This window comes from Apodemus sylvaticus, chromosome 23 (genome assembly GCF_947179515.1).
Source record: "Apodemus sylvaticus chromosome 23, mApoSyl1.1, whole genome shotgun sequence".
NCBI lineage: Eukaryota > Metazoa > Chordata > Mammalia > Rodentia > Muridae > Apodemus > Apodemus sylvaticus.
In genome coordinates, this window is record NC_067494.1 from 33,381,766 (window position 1) to 33,400,486 (window position 18,721).

Here is an 18,721-nt window from a genome sequence, read left to right on the forward strand (position 1 = left end):
ACTGACTGCTGAGGTTTGGATGAAGGAGCACAGAAGCTGTTGAAGGACAAGAGGGACAAGGATTTGGCATCAGTGTGGGCATTGTACAGGATCTAAGGCTCTGGGGGTCTAAGCGATCCAAAGTCGCTTCCTGCTGTGCACACCTGGAGGGACACTCTCCAGCTAGCTTGGTCAGACAAGATTGCAGACAAGAGTGCTCTGCCTCTCGAAGGGTGAGCGAACTGGTGCCAACCCCCAGTCTCTGCCCGGACCTGTCCCTTTGAACCCTCTCTCACCCTGGCCCTGGCCCCAAGGAGCCCCAAAAAGCTCTGGCCCATTCCCTCTCTGCTAGCCTTGGCCACGCCCAATTTTTGGCAGCTTTCAGCTGCTGCCAAGGTCCCTGAAGGTGCTTGCTACAGGGGACGATCAAGGAAAGACTTATTTATTAGAGGGTCACAACGCTGGGAGAGGTGACTGCCCATGACAAGACTGGGAAAAAGAGTTTGGAGGAACCTGGTGCAGTGTTGAGCAAGAAAGAAAGGTATTCCCAGCTTCTGGGAGCCCAAGTGCCAAAACACTACCAGGCGCACACCTGGATGCAGGTCGGACCCTGGCGAGGCAGCAGACCTTACTCCATTTTCTCATGAGCATCAGTCCTCCACTCATTGCTGGAACCATGCAATGCACTTTTGGTAACTGGTCCAAAGACAAGACAACTCAGAACCATCTGCTCCGGGTCTCCTCATCAGTGTTCCTGTTACTCTACATCCCCAGGGGATTAGAGTGTGGTTTGAAAAGGACATCAGTGCTTCCAATATGAGGTTGTCCTCTTCCAGAATGTTTGGGTAGGAGCTAGAGTTCACAGACTCCTATTCATTGCTCCTAGCCTCTGGTCAGGGAAAAGGGGGTCACATCAAATGGACACAGTGACTCACCTGCAGGCCCTAGGGGACAGAACACTGCAGGGCAAGTGCCTCCCAAACCCTCTGTGGCAGAGCCCTAGAAATCCGCAGGGTCTTACAGCTCCTCTCAAGCTTTGTGTTAGTGGGAAAAAAGCAGGGGGGCAGGAAAATTGAATTCACTGGAACCCAGGACTGAGGTGTTTAGAAAAGTCCAATGCAATAGCCCTCAGGGGTTTCATCATTCAGGAAAGGCAACAGGAAATCTACCTGGCAGCATTGCTGGAGGGCTGAAAGGGATTATTTAAGGTGGGAGGAGATTCAGATGGACTAGACTTATTTGTTTCTTTTTTGTTTTAAAAAAATCTTTATTAATATAGGATCCTGGGACCCTGATTAAAGAAAACACTAAACTTACAGAGACTCTGTGGCCAGGAGGACAGAAACCAAACCAGATCAGGCAGGCAAGCATCACATCTCTACAGGGCAGGTTTGCTTCTGACACAGGACACTTGCCTGGGAAGTCAGGCCACTGTCCTTTCCAGCCCCATGCCCACAGTCCAATTTCATCTTTTTGAATAAGTCTCATGGCTGGCTGGCCTAGAACTCACAGAGATTCTCCTGCCTTTGCCTTCCTAGTGCCTTCATGAAAGTCATAAGCCAGACAGCATAGCTCCTACCCCTGATATTTGTAAAATTAAACTTACAAGCCTGACTTTTAAACCAGCCAGGTCTTAGAACTACAGATGGACAGGAATCCAAGGTCTCCCCCATGCACCCTCATTTTACAGAGCACATTTATGGACATCCCCCTCCCCCACAGGGGTAGTGGGGTAGGCTCAGATTAGAGACACAGTTGAAGACAGCTGCAAACTAGAGTGCTGTGCTTGCCTCTGGAGCTCCTGGACCTAAGAGCTAGAGTTCTCTCCTGACATGGAGACTTGCCACTTGCTAGGGGACATCCAACAGGGTGGTGAGATGAAATGCTTCCACAAGAGCAGCAGACATCATCATGCTATGTTTTTCACAGAGGTGCAGAGGGCTGGGGCCTGTGTGAGTGAATCTTCCTGCTGTCAGGGAGAAAGGAGAAAAAGAATCAGTTGACCAGGAAGACCCCCATTCTTCCTGCTAGGCTGGGCCTGTTGAGCATAGATATGGACAGGTTTCTGCCACCATTTTTTTTCATGCTAGGAGTGAACATAGTGCTTAGGGCATGCTAGGAACAGCTCTGCTTCTAAGTTGCTACATCCCAGACTCCTCCCTCCTCCCTCTTTTCTTTCTTTACCTTTTTGATAGAAGAAAAAAAAGTACTTCAAAGAAAATATGACATAAAGCCCTCCATCCCCCCCTAAAAGGCTTTATTTAATGTGAATGGTAATAAACAAATAAAACCCTGATCAGTTTGGACCAGTTTGGGAATTAAAAAGAGTTTATTCAAATTTGTCCATTTATCCAACAGGCACCATCATGGGCTATGTAAGCCATCTAGCTTTCTTTAGTCAGTGTCTTTATTTTTTGAGATAGGGTCACATGTATCCGAGGCTTGCCTAGAGCTTAAAATACCTCTTGAATTTTGTGGAAGTCTGGGATCACAGGCGTGCATGGTGAATTGTGGTTTGCACTGTGCTAGGGATCAGATTGAGTCCAGTGTTTTCTGCATAGTAAGCAAGAATTCTAACTGAGCAGGTGCCTCAGCCTCAGTCAGTGAGTCCTTCTGCTAATAAAACAGCCACCCCCAGGGTCTCTGAGTTTGAGGATAGTCTAGTCTACAGAGCAATTCCAGAACTGCCAGTGCTACACAAACCCTATCCAGAAAACTTTACTAATTAAAAATAATAAAATGAATACAATTACATTTAAAAATTAACAAAACCATAACCCCTGTTTTCCCCTGACACAGGAAAGGGTTGTGTTCCCAGATATTGGATAATTTTGTAGGGTTTTTTTCCTTATCCCAGAGAAATCTATCCAGAACCTGCTATATTGATGGAGACAATACCAGACCAACACACATGAAGCTGCTGGTTCCCCACAAGGAAACGCACCACAGAAACAGGTGTGTGGCACACATGTACTCTGAGCACTTGGAGAAAGGAGCAGGAAGATCAGACATTCAGGTTCATATCAGATCCCACAGAGAATGCAAGACCTTGTTTTGACAAAAAAAAAAAATTCTGAGCTTCTGTGCTGGAGGGCTGACTCAGCAGTGACAAGTATTTAACTGGCTTACAGGGGACCCAAGTTCTATCCAAAGGACGCATGACTGGCAGCTCACAACTCCAGTTCTGCAGATATCTGACGATGTACACATGGCTTTTAACATAATAGAAGTACATTTACATTTTTTTAAAAAAGAAAATTACATCAATGTAACTATTCACATGAGTGAGTCAAGTTTTTAGACCATGATTTGATATATGAAATAGATAAAAGTGTAAAGAGTATTTTTGCCAGGCAGTGGTGAGACCAGCCTTAATTCCTAGCACTAGGAAAGCAGAGGCTGGCAAATCTCTGAGTTTAAGGACAGCCTGGTCTACAGAACGAGCTCCATGAAAGCCAGAGGTGCACAGAAAAACCATGTCAAGAAACAAAACAAAACAAAACAAAACAAAACAAAACAAAATAAAATAAAATAAAACAATATTTTTCATACACCAGTAAAAAGCATTCTAGAACTTAATGTTCTTTCCAGAGAGGGTACTGTACCAACAGGACTGTGTGCTTTTTTGCTCTGTGAAAACATACCAACTACCTCAGACAGAAAGACAGACAGACAGACAGATGGACTGGCAGATGGACAGATAGAGGGACGGACAGACAGACAGACAGACAGACAGGAGTATAGGGAAATTGAGAGATGATTTCTTTTTTCCTGTTGGATCCTTAGAAGAAGGCTTGTCATCCCTGTACATGATCTGTTCCTTCCCAGGATCTGTCACTTGAAAACTTTCACAGAGATTTACATGTGTCTGTGGGTTGTGCTGTCTAGCAACAGTTCTGGGCCTCTGGTTGAGATGTTCTCTTGGTAACAAGGAGGATCATGGGAGGAGAATGGACCTTGTCCCCTCAGAAGCTCCATATTTCAGTGAACGCACTTCAGTCATGGCGCATGCTTCTGGAACTTAGTACTCAGTTTCTGCATGGAGACCACTGCTGTGTCTGTCTCCCACGGGGGCACTCTGCTTGCTTCATTGTCTTTTAGTGTTCATGCAAGGGGGTGTTTTCCTGTGGTTACCTTCATCTGGTGCTCTAATATTTTACAGTTGCTTCTCCCTCAGGCATTTCAGTTGTACTCGGTGAGGAAATGAGTTTCCCATCTTTCCCTACAACTTAGTGTACACTTCTCCTGAGTCCCCCAAAGTCAACCCATCAGCTTCAGATGAGTACTGAGAATAATTCTGGGCTGTATTCTCTATGATTGCCTTAACTTTACCTTTCCACATTAGTGCTGTGACATTAGGAACATGACTGTCAGATTTCGAAAGTGCTCTCTGAGGTTCTCCCAATGTCTCTGTGGTTTCAGGGCTGCTACCTTGAATTAGAAGGCTCCTAGCATGTTGCCCTTCTGTTTGCTGACATGCAGTGGAGGAGGAGTTCTCAGAACACATCAGGTAGTTCTAGCATGTGACCCATAGTATGAGGCTCCAGTGAATCTTCAAGCTAATAACTTCCACTATTGCAGACATTTTGTTCTTGTCTATTGGCTGGAGGCTTGGGTTAGCAGAAACTGTCTAAGACATCTGATCAGTTGTTCTACCCAGGTTTTATGTGACTGTGTTTAACTCTGTTTTTAAAACCTGCTGGTCATTTTTGCACATATTAAAATATGTTCTAATTTTCTTATCAAGAGTCATTGCATGTCCTCAGGTGGGCTATGCAGTAAAACAGGTTGTGGGAAGTCACCCCAGCTCCTATAAGTACCTTCTCACGGGACTCCTCTTAGCAACCAAAAAAAAAAAAAAAACCCGCAGTGGATCCCCAAGATGAATATTTGCACAGTTGCTACATTGGTCTGTCATTAAGTTCTATTTCAGGGGTGTGTGTGAGTGTGTGTGGTTGTGTTACAAATCTGTTATTCTTGGGAGGTACCTTCCCCATTTGTGACTCAGGGCCTCAAATGCGACTTTCCAGTCCTTCCCTTTTCTAACTCTTAGCTCGAAATCAGGTTATAGGAGTCTGGCTTCACAAGAAAGCCTTGATTGAGATCAGGCCCAGTTGAGGAGCCCCCTGAGGGTGCCTTGAATATGAACCTGGGTGCAGGGTCCAAAGCTGACCAATACCTGGCTCGCTATCAGCACCGGAGTTACTTCTCCAGCTTGCCCACAGAGTGTAGACAGCTTGTCCTCTAGGCTCTGACTGGCTCCACTCCACTGCCCCTGATGCTCTACTTGGTGGTCACCCCATGGCACTGGCATGTCTAAAGTGCTAGAGTCTTCGGCTCTAGAGGCACTCTCACTGTCCAGGGCTCTCTTCATGGACTCCAACCCTGTCACACCGTGCCAAGCCTCAGATGCTCTCCATCACCCCTTCACATCTTCAAAACCACCACCTTCAGACTGGCTGTTACACTGACTAGTTCAGATACCAACACGAGGTCCAACCTGACTGTGTATAGAACTCAGGTTCTTTGTACTGACACTCAGGGAACACTTTCCAGATGATCTCACCTCAGCGATGCTGCTCTCTCCTGATGACTGCTAAAGATCACCATTCCCTTACTTCCCATATCCATTCTTCCCTATGCTGTGAGGTGTTTCCTGCATCTTGGTTGAGGTAATGTGGATGTTTGGTCCAGTAAATTCTTTGACCTGCATGCCTTGGGCTCTTCCTCCTGGGACAACATTTTGGTGGTCTGGTTGGGAACCTCTCCTCTTGTCTCCTTTGGCCCATCGTTCCTCTGTGCCTAGTGGCAGTTGATGCAACAGGCCCTGAGCAGCTGAAGATTTCTGTCTGGGAAGGGTTTGAAGTGAGAGCCTGACTGTGGTTCTGAAAATGATTAGCTCTTGATCCCACCAGAGAAGTCTGAAAGTAACTTCTTAGCTTGTGCCCTGACATGTCATGACCCCTGACTAACAAAGGTGATTTAGAGGTCCAGGTCCCCAAACCTCCTCTCAGACAGACCCATATCTAGTTTCGACAGCCATTATTGCATGTAACACGGAGGGTAATGAGACAGAGAAAGTAAATGGGCAGTCCTAACTGGCTGTGTGAAAATACCTTTGCAATTATTCTGAGCTTGGAGAGAGGTTCAGTGTCCCCGCATGTGACATGATGGGAGGGCGTGCAAGTGAGGTGCTCACAAGTTTCCTCCAGTCCATTCTCATGGTCTGAGCAGAAGATAGCTGACTGAACTTGAAGTCAGACTCTCAACAGATCCGTTTTAGTTGCTAGAAAGATGCTCAGTGGGTAACTGGCACTTGCCATGCCGACATGGGGAGCAGAATTCCCATCCCTAGTACCCACTGGGACACCTATTGCCAGTCCTCCACAGAACAACCCTACCAAGGACCAAATGAAACCTCAGCCTTCTCTTTATGTCTTTGGGTACAACATTTCCTCTTGACATATAGGCAAACGCAGATAATAAAGAATGTGAAAATTAGTCCCACCAGGATAAATACTGCCTTATGAGAAAATTGCCTGTTAGGTGGAAACTGGGTGGGTGATGTAAGCTGAGTAATATTCAGAGACCTTGTTGTTGACCCTTAAAGTATAGTAGGAAAGTTCTCGATAAAGTTTGAAAACACAGCTCCATCAGAACCTTCTCCCCACCAGCAGCCATGAGGCACTCACATATAAGAACTATTTTACAAAGTCCTGAGTAGAGAGAGAAGTGGGAGTTGTATTTATGATGTCTTGACACAGCTTATTTCATTACAATAAAAAGTTGATGTCTATCAAACTATCACAAAATTTGATAAATGTACTGTGGATATCACTTTCTGGATGTTGGGAAATTAGTGATTTTTAATTGTATCAGAGTAAGATAACAAATCCTTTAGGAGTGATGGTGGAGCTGGTGGAAGGACAGCTCTACCTGAGGATGAGGAGGCTGGAAGTGTACAGTGATGCACACAGGCTTGGCGCTCATTAGCAGGCCATGTAGAGCCTGGACCACTGGGTTATAGGGAATGAGATGGATTGATGATGGTTTCCCCTTGTCATCACTGCCTGTCCAGAAAGGAGCACTACCATACTCCACTCAGTCTATCGAATTAGAATAACTACCTGCCTTCTGATAATCTAGGTAATATCTACTTGGCTTGTACTTGTGCTGCTTTAAGAATTCATTGAGTTTCTGACTGCCTTCTGCTATGGAGAAATTCAGATGTTTCATTAATTTCACATCTTTCCATTCAATCATGATATCCCCTGTCACAACATTAGTCAGTCTCCAGATCATATTCATTGCGTCCAAGATGAAGAAGTCCTTTTCACTGATGTTGAATAGCCAGGAGGCACCAATAATTTATCCTTGGCTGTGCTGACAAACCATGGCCTGTTTGCCACTCCAACTCCTGTGGAGTCTATGTGACATGGCAAAAGTCGTGTTTTCAAACTTGAGGTGTGTGTTCCTTTGAACTTAGCCTCCTAGAGGTCCCTGGCATCTTGCCTCTGCAAGCTGTTCCAGTGCATTGATCAAATTCTGAGGATTTGGGTTCTGTGCATTGTCTTTGATGATTTTTATGACTCTTCAGACGCACACATGCCACAAGGGAGATTTAGCTTACAAGTACATTTAGTGACTAATATCAAGTACTGTAGTATAAAATATGTCAGACAGCATCTATGTTTCTGGGTATGAAAATCTAGCTGAACACACAGGGGAAATAGGACACATGGAGCATTCAACATGGATCTGGTATGCAGAAAAGACCCAGGAGTAATGCTGCAGCCTGGCATGGAAAAAGAGGTGCCAGTTGTGAACTCGACGCTCATCCCTGTTCCCACTGGGCCCCTTCACACAACACTGTTGGGCATCAGATCTCAGGTTCTCCCACGCTAAACCACACACCTAATCCAGAGAACTCAAGGATAGATCTCTGCCTGTCTATGACCTGCTTGAAGTCCCAGTCTCTCTCCCCTTCTTTAGGTTCTTTGACCTAGCACATGCATAGTCCCTGGATTCCCTGATTTTCACTAACATCTAAAGAGGACACAGTACTCTAGTGCTATCCTATTATACAGAATGCACAAGGAAGCAGACAAGACCTAATGGAGCATATACACATTTAGTGTCCTGTGTTTGTGTGAGCACTGCAATCTAAAAGTAAATAATATTTTATGAAAGGAAACTTTTAGAAGTATACTATTTAATTAAACTTAAAATGCAAAAGAAATGTTTAAAAATTGTTTTTCCTCTCTCCCTCCCCCACACTTCAGCTGTGAATACAGTGATGCAGGTTTGGGACCCCATTCCTGTTCCCTTCAACCAGCTTCCTCTTTCTTCCCTTCTCTGCCTCTGCCACATGTTTTCTCCCTACCTCACCCCTACCCTACTTTCCTTATGCTAACACTCTAAGGCTTGAATTTCTCCATGAGTGGCTGGGATTCCTTCTCACTGAGTAGGCCCCACCAGCAGATTTGGTGGGGAAGACTGGGAGCCCTCTGAAACTCAAGACTAACTTTGTGGCTGTGAAATTGCCACTTAGGTGGATCAGGTTGAAATATGCATTAATGTTTTGTAAGAAAAGCCACTTAGAAGTTTAAGTAAAGAAAACTGATGAGGAACATTGAGTAACGAAGGTGACTTGAAGTATTCCTGACTTCAAATATTTGTACCAATAAAAAATGATGATGACGATGATGATGATAATGATGATGATGAGGAGGAGGAGGAGGAAGAGGAGGAGGCAGAGGATTGCAAATGTCTTAGAAGGAAGTATTATACACTAACCTCCAGATTTTAGTAAGGAAATCATTTTCATAACATCTTAAAAAATGCCACAGTGATGCTGATTAGACAAGGTCTCTAAGATGCTTGGGATCCTCCAAGTAGACTCGACAGGCTTACCAGTGACTCAGACCTTTTTTATTTTTATTTTCTGTGTATCAATATTTGCCTGTGTATCAGTCATTGTCTTTGTACCACCTGCATGCAGTGCCTGTGGCGGCCTGTAGGGGTGAAAATATCCCTGGAAATGAAGGTGTACCCAGTTGCCTCTGCCTTGCTAGTGCTGACAAGAAAGCACACAGCACCATTCCCAGCCATTTACAGGAGGTCCAAGGATTAGCTCAGGGTCTCACAGTTGTGAAGCAGGCAGTGTAAACTCAGCATTCTCCTCATGCTTTGGACACAGTCTTTTAGTCATCAGCAAAGTGCCAAAATTCTGTGGAGTTTGCCTATGTCTTACAGGAACGACTGGCAGGAATCTGGTCAGAGACTAGTCCATACTGCATGAAATACAGAATCTAGAACCTCCAAAACTCGTAGTGAGGGGTGTGTGTAAAAAGGCTCATAGAAGTATACATGTCAACAGAGATGTATAATGAAATTAGGAGTGTGGCTTTGTTGGAGTAATTGTAGGCAATTCAGAGGAAGTGGGTTACTGGAGCTAGCCTCAAGTTTGAAAAACCAGTTTGCAACCCAGAGTTTCTATCTTCTCATGGTCTTTATGTAGGAATGTAGAACTCTCAGCTACATATCTGCCTGTGTGCTGCCATGCTCCCCAGCCTGAGGTGGGGAAGGCTAAACCTCTAAAATGGGAAGTAAGCCCCAATTAAATTATTACTGGGTCTTCCTTAGGACACTAACTGTATCAGGGTTTTGCTTCTGTCTATAGACGCCATGACCAAGGCAACTCTGTGAAGGACAGCATTTAATTGGGGCTGGCTTACAGGTTCAGAGGTTCAGTCCATTGCCATCAAGGTGAAAGCATGGGAGTGTCCAGGCAGACATGGTGCAGGAGTGGCTGACAGCTCTACATCTTTATCCAAAGGATGCCAGGTGCAGACTGTCCTAAGGCAGCTAGGAGAAGGGTCTCAAAGCCCACCTCCATAGTGACACACTTCCTCCAACCAGGCCACACCTGCTCTAACAAGGCCAAGCTTCCTTACTCCTGGACACAGATCTAAAAGGGCCTCTCCACAACTGCTTAGGGATCCTGGGCCAAGTACACGGACTCATAAAGGACTTTTCCAATCATCCAGTCCTGGACACTGAGGTCCTTGGGACACAGATGGTAACAGCTTCGTACAAGACAGAGCTATGTGGGGGAAGCAGTGTGTCTGATTCTGGACCTGCTTTTGCTTCCGTCCAACAAACTGGAACTTCAGCCCAAACAGCAGAGCTAATTGCCCTGACCAAGGCCCTCAACCTGAGCAGGGACCAGAATGCCAATATTTATACTAATAGCAGATATGCCTTTGCCCCGGCACATATCCACGGGGCCATGTATCAGGACAGCAGCTGCTTATGGCTGAGGGAATGACTATTAAAAACAAGCAAGAAACTAGGCTTATTACAAGCCCACTGGCTGCCCCCAAAGTTAGAAATTATTCTCTGGTCTGGCCACCAGAGGGCAGTAACAGCCGAAGCCAAGGGCAATCAGAGGGCAGATGAGGCAGAAAGGCCATGTTTAGTACCACACCAGACCTGACCCTCTGGTGTCAGATCCTGGGCCTCCCTCTCTACAAGAGAAGCCTGAGCATTCTCAAGAATACAAAAAGCACATGAAACTCAGATACCAATGACTACAAATCAGAGACTGGTGGATGACCAACCGGGACTGTAAATTAATCCTGTCGCCTTGCTCAGAACCTGCTCAGACACACTCACCAGACCAGTCGCCTGGGTATGAGGAAAATGGAGGACCTCTTTAGACATGAGAGGGGAATAGGACAGACCATGCCTTGAAGGAGCAGGAAGGTGAGATGGCCAAAATGTAGGTGCAAAGGGAACTCAACCCCATGGGAGGGGCTGTTGAAATGGAATCAGGGCAGCAAAGGCAAAATAGAGATTTAGTAAGGACTAACTCAGGAATATAGTGTGTTATTCCTCAATATAGTTATAGTGTGAGGGAAGCGTATTAGGCATGTGGAAGTTTAGGAGTGACCCAGCCATTGAGTTATCTAGACATATTAAAAATAAGCTAGTAGGTGTGTGTTCGTGTGTGTGTGTGTGTGTGTGTGTGTGTGTGTGTGTGTGTGTTTTACATTCTTGTATCCAGAACACTTGGGCAGGTGGCAAAACATATGCATGTGGCAAAATGTATGCCTGTGTACCTGCTTGGGAGCATAGAATACTTTTAATATTTACTGTATCATTTGCTTCTCAAGTTACACAGGGAATGGCCAAGACCATTTGTGGAAGACTGGAAATTGCATTGTGCTTATAGGCCCCCAAAAAGAACAGTTTCATAGGATGAATAGAACTCTGAAAGAGAACCTTATCAAATTAATCATGGAGACTTGCAGGGACTTGGAGGCTCTCCTCCCCTTCACCCTCAAATTGGTCAGGAACATGCCCCTATATCTTGGGACTGACCCCCTTTGAGATCATGTATAGGAGACTCCTTCCCATGATTCCCAAGTAAAATCAGATGTATTTGCTTAAATGCCTGATAGACATTTATTTGATTCCCTCAGTGCCTTAGCTTATACCTAGAAGGACCTCTGGCCACACCTGAGAGACAGCTCTGAGGCTGCTCCTCTTCCTACTCCTCATAATTACCTACAGGTGACTGGGTACTTGTAAACAGACAACAGAAACAGAGTCTTTAACCCCCCTACCCCTCCCAGTAATAATCGTATGTAGTTGTGCTAACTATACCCACTTCACTTAAGGCAAACAGAATTGCCACCTGTCCCACCACACCCAAGCTTGCCTCAAAGACCCTCCTTCAGACCCAGAGGACTTCATAACCATATGGCAGGTGGTCAAGGACAAAGCTTGTTGTTCTAATAGCTTTGCCTTTAACCAATAGCTGCTCCTCCTCTAACTCCCCTCACCAGCCTTACGTCCTAACTGGGATGATCTATAATGCCCCTGTGGGTGACATCCTTCAGCAGGTGCATAGGGTGGCCCCCACAGGCACCTGGTATACCAACCTCATCTTCGACCTCTAGGACCTTGTGGTCCAGCACCCACCTAAAGGAACATTATTAACATGTCTGTCCAGGCCATAGAAGTGAAGTGGCAATATTAGGAGGGGTGGCCATGTTGGAGTATGAGTGCAACTGTGGGTGTGGGCTTTAATACCCTAGGCCAAACTGTCTGGAGATGAGTCTTCACTAGCAGCCTTCAGATGAAGATGTAGAACTCTTAGCTCTTCCTGTATCATGCCTGCCAAGATGCAATCAAGCTCCCACCTTGGTGATAATGGACTGAACCTCTGAACCTGTGAGCCAGCACCAATTAAATGTTTACCTTTTTAAGACTGCCATGGTCATGGGGTCTGTTCACAACAGTAAAATCCTAACAAAAACAGAAGTTGGTACTGGGAGTGCGGTATTGCTGTGATAGTCCTGATCATGCTTTTGTTTAGAAGAACATGGATTTGAGGACTTTGGATTTGGAAAGTAGAGGAATGCTTTAAATGGAGCTAAATGGGCCATCCTAGTAGCAGTATGGAAGCTGTTGTTGCTGAGAGTAATTTGAACTGTGCATACCTGGCCCAAGAGGTTTCAGAGGAGAAGAATTTCAGTTTGTAGTGCAGAGGTTGTTTTTTGGTATTTGGGTGCAGCATGTGGCTTCTTGCCCTTAGCTGAAGAGTCTACCTAAGGCGAAGATAGAGATTTATCAAGGAAGTCTCAAAATAGCCCATCATAGACTTTGTTCTATGGTTCAATCTCATGAAAAGCATTTTGAGCAAGTGTAGCAAGTTTAGAAAGGAAAAATATAAAATACATGGGTCAAGTATTAACCAAGACATGAAATGGAGCCAAATCCTGTGATATAGGAGATTGCAGATTAAGGAAATAGGACTTAGGGGCAAGAGCCTACACAGCTAAATTTTAGATTCAGGCTTACACACACCTTTAATCTCAGGAGACAGGCAGGCAGATCTCTGAGTTCAGGGTCAATCTACAGCACAAGATCCAGAAGAGCCAAGCTTAGGCAGAGAGGGAGTTTGAAAACAGAAAGCTGGTAACAGAATAAGGGGCAGCCATGCTGCAGCCCCCAAAAGCAGCAGAACATGCCAGCTTCAGCCATGTGGCTCTGGCTTTGGAGTCCAGCATAAAAGAGACTGCTGAGAAAATTAATGCTGGTTAGCTGGAGCTAAGAAATTAGTGGTTATTAAGAAGAGACCAGCATCACTGAGGTGAAATGTTGTGGGAAGTATATTATGAGAACAAAAACCAGCTGTGTTCCAGAGATAGCCAAGGTTGTACCACATGCTGAAGCTGTACTTGGTAATGTGTAAGAATCACCCAGGTAGTACTGGTTTTGAAGGCATGAAGAGGTCATGCAGAGCAGCTAAGGTTTGGGACTGTGAGAGACCATGGAAGGCCACTTGTGAAGGTGCAGCCACAGTTGCAGCTGATGGCCCAGGACTGAATGGATCATGCAAAGGAGTTGGAGCTTGGCACCATGAAGAAAGCCTATAAGAGGCTATGGGTGAAGCCTAGTTTCGGCAGAAGGCCCCAGTGTATTGGAGATACCAGTACCATGGGATGATCAGTAGACACAGCAGCAGCAACAGAGTAGATCAACCTGAGCTTAAATGCTACCGAGGGCAGAGCTGGAGAAGTGATTCCAGCCCCTTGGATGAGCCCAGAAGATAATGTGTGGGTACAAGACATTAAAACAAGAAGCTATAACATCAAGTTGCTTTGGAGAACCCAAGATGTTTGAGATGCCTGAGCTTTAGGCATTCTGCTGAGGGAAGCTGCGAACAGGGAGTGAAACTAACCCAGGAGAAATAAGTTTGTTGCAGTCAACAAAGGTGAATAAGGGATTGGAGATATGAAGACAGCTTTGACATCAGACATGAAGGTGGAGAATTTGTAGTTTACCTAGTTGGTTTCCTTTCTTGCTTTGGGAATTATAGTTAAATGGTGGCATATATCTCAGAACAGACCTTGAATTTTGGACTTTTATCATTGTTGAGACTGCTATAGACTCTGGGGACTCTGAAAGTTGGACTAAATGTATTTTGCATAATGCTGATTACGTGTGACCTCCATTGACTCATAAGTTTGGACAAGCCTATGGGGGTCAGGGAGTGAAAAGTCATAGTTTGTAAGTGCTTGGGCCAAGAAAGTGGCAATATTAGGGGGTGTGGCCATGTTGGAATGGGTATGGCACTGTGGGTATGGGTTTTGATACCCTAGTCCTAGATGCCTGTATGTGAGTCCTCCACTAGCAGCCTTCAGATGAAGATGTAGAATTCTTAGCTCTGACTGTACCATGCCAACTTAGATGACACCATGCTCTCATCTTCATGATAATGGACTAAACCTATAAACCTGTAAGCCAGCCCCAAATAAATGTTGTCCTTTATAAGATATGCTATGGTCATGGTGTCTGTTCACAGCAGTAAAATCCTAACTAAGACATGGCCTAACAAATTCTAGTGAGGAGATCTACAGGAGACATCTACAGTGAGGAGATCTACAGGAGACATCTACAGTGAGGACATCTACAGGAGACATCCACAGTGAGGACATTTACAGGAGACATTTACAATGAGGACATCTACTGGAGACATCTACAGGAGACATCTACAGTGAGGACATCTACAGTTATGACATCTACAGGAGACATCTACAGTGAGGACATTTACATTGAGGACCTCTACAGCGAGGACATCTACAGTAATGACATCTACAGTGAGGACAACTACAGGAGTCATCTACAGTGAGGACATCTACAGTAATGACATCTACAGTGAGGACAACTACAGGAGTCATCTACAGTGAGGACATCTACAGTAATGACATCTACAGTGAGGACAACTACAGGAGTCATCTATAGTGAGGACATCTACAGGAGACTTCTACAGTGAGGACATCTATAGGAGACATCTACAGTGAGGACATGTACAGTGAGGACATCTACAGTGATTACATCTGCAGGAGACATCTACAGTGAGGACTTCTACAGGAGACATATAGTGAGGACATCTACAGTGAGGACATCTACAGGAGACATCTACAGTGAGGACATCTACAGACTTCTACAGTGAGGACATCTATAGGTGACATCTACAGTGAGGACATCCACAGTGAGGACATGTACTGTGAGGACATGTACAGTGAGGACATCTACAGTGATGGCATCTGCAGGAGACATCTACAGTGAGGACTTCTACAGGAGACATATAGTGAGGACATCTACAGTAAGGACATCTACAGGAGACATCTACAAGGAGGACATCTACAGTGAGGACATGTACAGTGAAGACATCTACAGTGAGGACATCTACAGATGAAAGGCAGAGCTCACTAGCACAGGAAAGACTCACAACTCAACACCATCTTCAGGTGATCAAAACTGCTTCTAATGTAGAAAAACAACTACAACCCACCAAAGGGACCCTGATCTTTAGAGGAAATCAATGAGAAAATGGAAGCAAGAAAGAGAAAAGGCGCTTGTTTTACCAAAGTGAAGTTCATCAATTTTGAATGATGAGAATTTCTTCCAGATGAATAACCAAGATCCTACCTTTAGACAGAGCCTCTTTGTGAAAACACCATTGAGAGGCCACATCTGACAAAACCCAGGGATGCTACCTGCAGATCTTCTCTTCCCTGTTTGTTCTCCCATATCCAATGCCCCAGTCTCAGCACCAGCTCTTTCAGTAGAGCACCCATGACATCTCTCCGTCTCCCAACCCCCAGCTCCCTTCTCCAGGTGATCACACAGGTCTTCCCCTGCTGCTTCCATCACCTTTTTAGTTGTTTATTTCCAACCTCAACTCCAGCAGTGCCCTGGGACGCTGCTAATGTGAGGATCACTTTGCCAGGGCCAGAAGCAGCGTAAAGGTGGACTTCCATTTCTCCTTTGATCCTGGGATCCAATCCCATAGTCTCCTCTCCAGATCTGTGGGTGGAAATACTCTGGGACCTCCCTTTCCTCTCTGACCCCAACCCCAAGGGATCACAAAGACCTTCTCTTCCATCCTTCCTTTCTCCAGATCATTCCAGTATCCCAGTTCCAATACCAGTAATCATTCCCCATGAACACACCAGCTGAGCAGGCCAGGGAAACAGACAATACACAACTAATATAATCTCCAAAAATCCAGAGAAGAAACAGAAACCAAGGAACAAATTGCCCACTGATAAAAAGAAAGCTCCAGACATCAGCACCTAGACCTATAATTATCTCAAACCCAGATGCCTAGATGCCAGAGCAAAAGCACAATCACTAACAACCAGGGCAAAATGTCTCCATCAGAGCCCAGCTGTTGCACCACACCAGGACCTGAATATTCTAGCACTGTTGAAGCACAAAAAAAGAGACTTTAAAATAACTATATGAAGATGATAGAAGTCCTGAGAGAGGATATAAATAAATCATTTAAAGAAATTCAAGAAAAGAAAAATAGTTGAAGAGAAACAATAAAACTATTCTAAGACCTAACGATGGAAACAGAACCAATACAGAAAACAGAAACTGAAGGAATTCTGGAAATGACAAATCCAGGAATTTGTACAGGAAGTACCGAGGTAAGCTTTACCAACAGAATAGAAACCATGGCAGACAGAATCTCGAGAGTGGACAATACCACAGGAGAAATGGATACACTGGGCAAAGAAAACACTAAATCTAAAAACTTCCAGACACAGAACAACCATAATTGTTCCTGTCTGAAGAAACTGCAGGGACACAAATGGAGAGGAGCCTTAGGAAAAGGATGTCCAGTGACAGGCCCAATTGGGATCCAGCTCAAGGGGAGGCTCCAAGGCCTGACACTATTACTAAAGCTATGGGGTTCACACAAAAAGGGGCCTATCATGACTGCCACCTAAAAGACCCAAAAAGTAGCTGAAAGAGTCAGTTGCAGATATTTACACCCAATAAAAGTTGCTGACCACTGTGGTTAAATTAAGGAAAAGCTGGAAGAAGCTGAAGAGGAGGCAGACCCTGTAAGAAGACCAGCAGTCTCAACTAACCTGGACCCCTGAGATCTGAGACACTGGGTCACCAACCAGCTGATGCAACCACAACCATCAAGCATGCACGAGCGGATATGAGGCTCCCAACACACATGCAGCAGAGGACTGCCAGGTCTGGAGTAAGTCAGAGAAGAAATACCTATCCCTGAAGAAATTGGTGGCCTCAGGGAGTGGGGAGGCCTGGTGGTTGAGGAATATGGCCTGGGGACAGTTTCCTGGGGGGGGGGGGGGAAGTGCTGGGGAAGGTGTGGGATCTGTAACAGTCAGAATGTGGACCAGGAGGGGCTGATATCTGGACTGTAAATTAAGATTAAATAATTTTTTTAAAAAATGATTGTATACAATTTTGAAGATTATAATAAAAATTATGTGGACCAATGAGATGTGAATTCTTTAGTGTCTAATAAGTGGCAACTGAAGGCCATGATCATCATAATCTTTTGAACTAAAAAATATATTTTAATCTTTGGAAAATAACAAAAAAAAAAACAAAAAAGAAAGAAAAGAAGGAAGGAAGGAAGGAAGGAAGAAAAGAAAATAACAGAACAGAAAAGAAAAGAAAAGAAAGAAAAGAAGAGAAGAGAAGAGAAGAGAAGAGAAGAGAAGAGAAGAGAAGAGAAGAGAAGAGAAAAGAAAAGAAAAGAAAAGAAAAGAAAAGAAAAGAAAAGTCTGGCTTCTTCTAGTCTCCAGACTGAGGGGGTGCTGTCCTCCTACACTGTATCCCAGGAAGTCACTGGCTTGCTCAAAATAGAAACAGCTGTGCTCCCACACCCCCACCTTCACCCCTCCTGCCATTGCCATCCCTACCCCACCCCCACCTCAGGCTTCAGGAATTCACAAGGTAGCCTTTAACATAGAAAAATTGTGTTCCCCCTCCCAACATCAACCCGCTGCCCCCATCAGATCTCTGGAACTCACCTTGTCTCCCTGAACAGGGACAGACAGCAGACACAGCAAGACCAAGTGTCAGGAAAGGACCTTGGCAGCAGCAGCCAGCTCCATAGCTCCTTCTCTGGACCCTGGCGCCCAAAGGCATGACTTTAACTGTCTGAAAGGGAGGGAAAGCCTTGGTCATATTCTGCTGATGGTCTGGACCTCAGAAAGGTTTTAAAACTTGGCTATGAGTTCAGGGCAATGCCTCCTCCTTGCTGTAGTGAAAACTGTAGCCCCTGCAGGCTGGTCCCTGTGCCCTGTGGACTGAGGTGTAGCCCTGCTCTTGTATCTAGTCTCAGTGCTTTGCAGGGTGGAGTCAGGAAAGAACGCAGCTGCGCATGGCATGTGCGCCCTAGCACATGATGAGAAGATGAGAAGCTCAGGAAGATCAGGAAGGGGAAAGAGCAGGAAGAGCTGTGACAGGAAGTTGTTCCATGGCTACCAGGGGGGCGGGGTGAGTGACCCGAGGGAGCACAGGGTGGCAGGGAAAGGGATGGCACCAGGCGGGCATAGTGTGGAGACCTACAGAGAATCAGGAGCTCCAGGCTTCTGAGTCCTTAATTTGCAGATTCCTCAGGAGCACAGCCATCAGCCTTAGTCCTGAGAGAACCCCAGCAGCGAACCTGGACAGAAGCCAAAGAAAGAGAGGAAGTCACCCTGGCTGCAGTGTGCATGCTTCTGTGGAGACACCTCCACATGTGCACCCCAACACCTCTGGTGTCTCCAGCTTACTGCTGCCCACCAGGGCTCCTTCAGCCCCTCTCTGGCTGTAACTATCCATTTCCCCACCCCCACTTCTCTCTCTCAGAGTTGTTGACTGTCCAGTCAGCCAGCTCTGCTTTTAT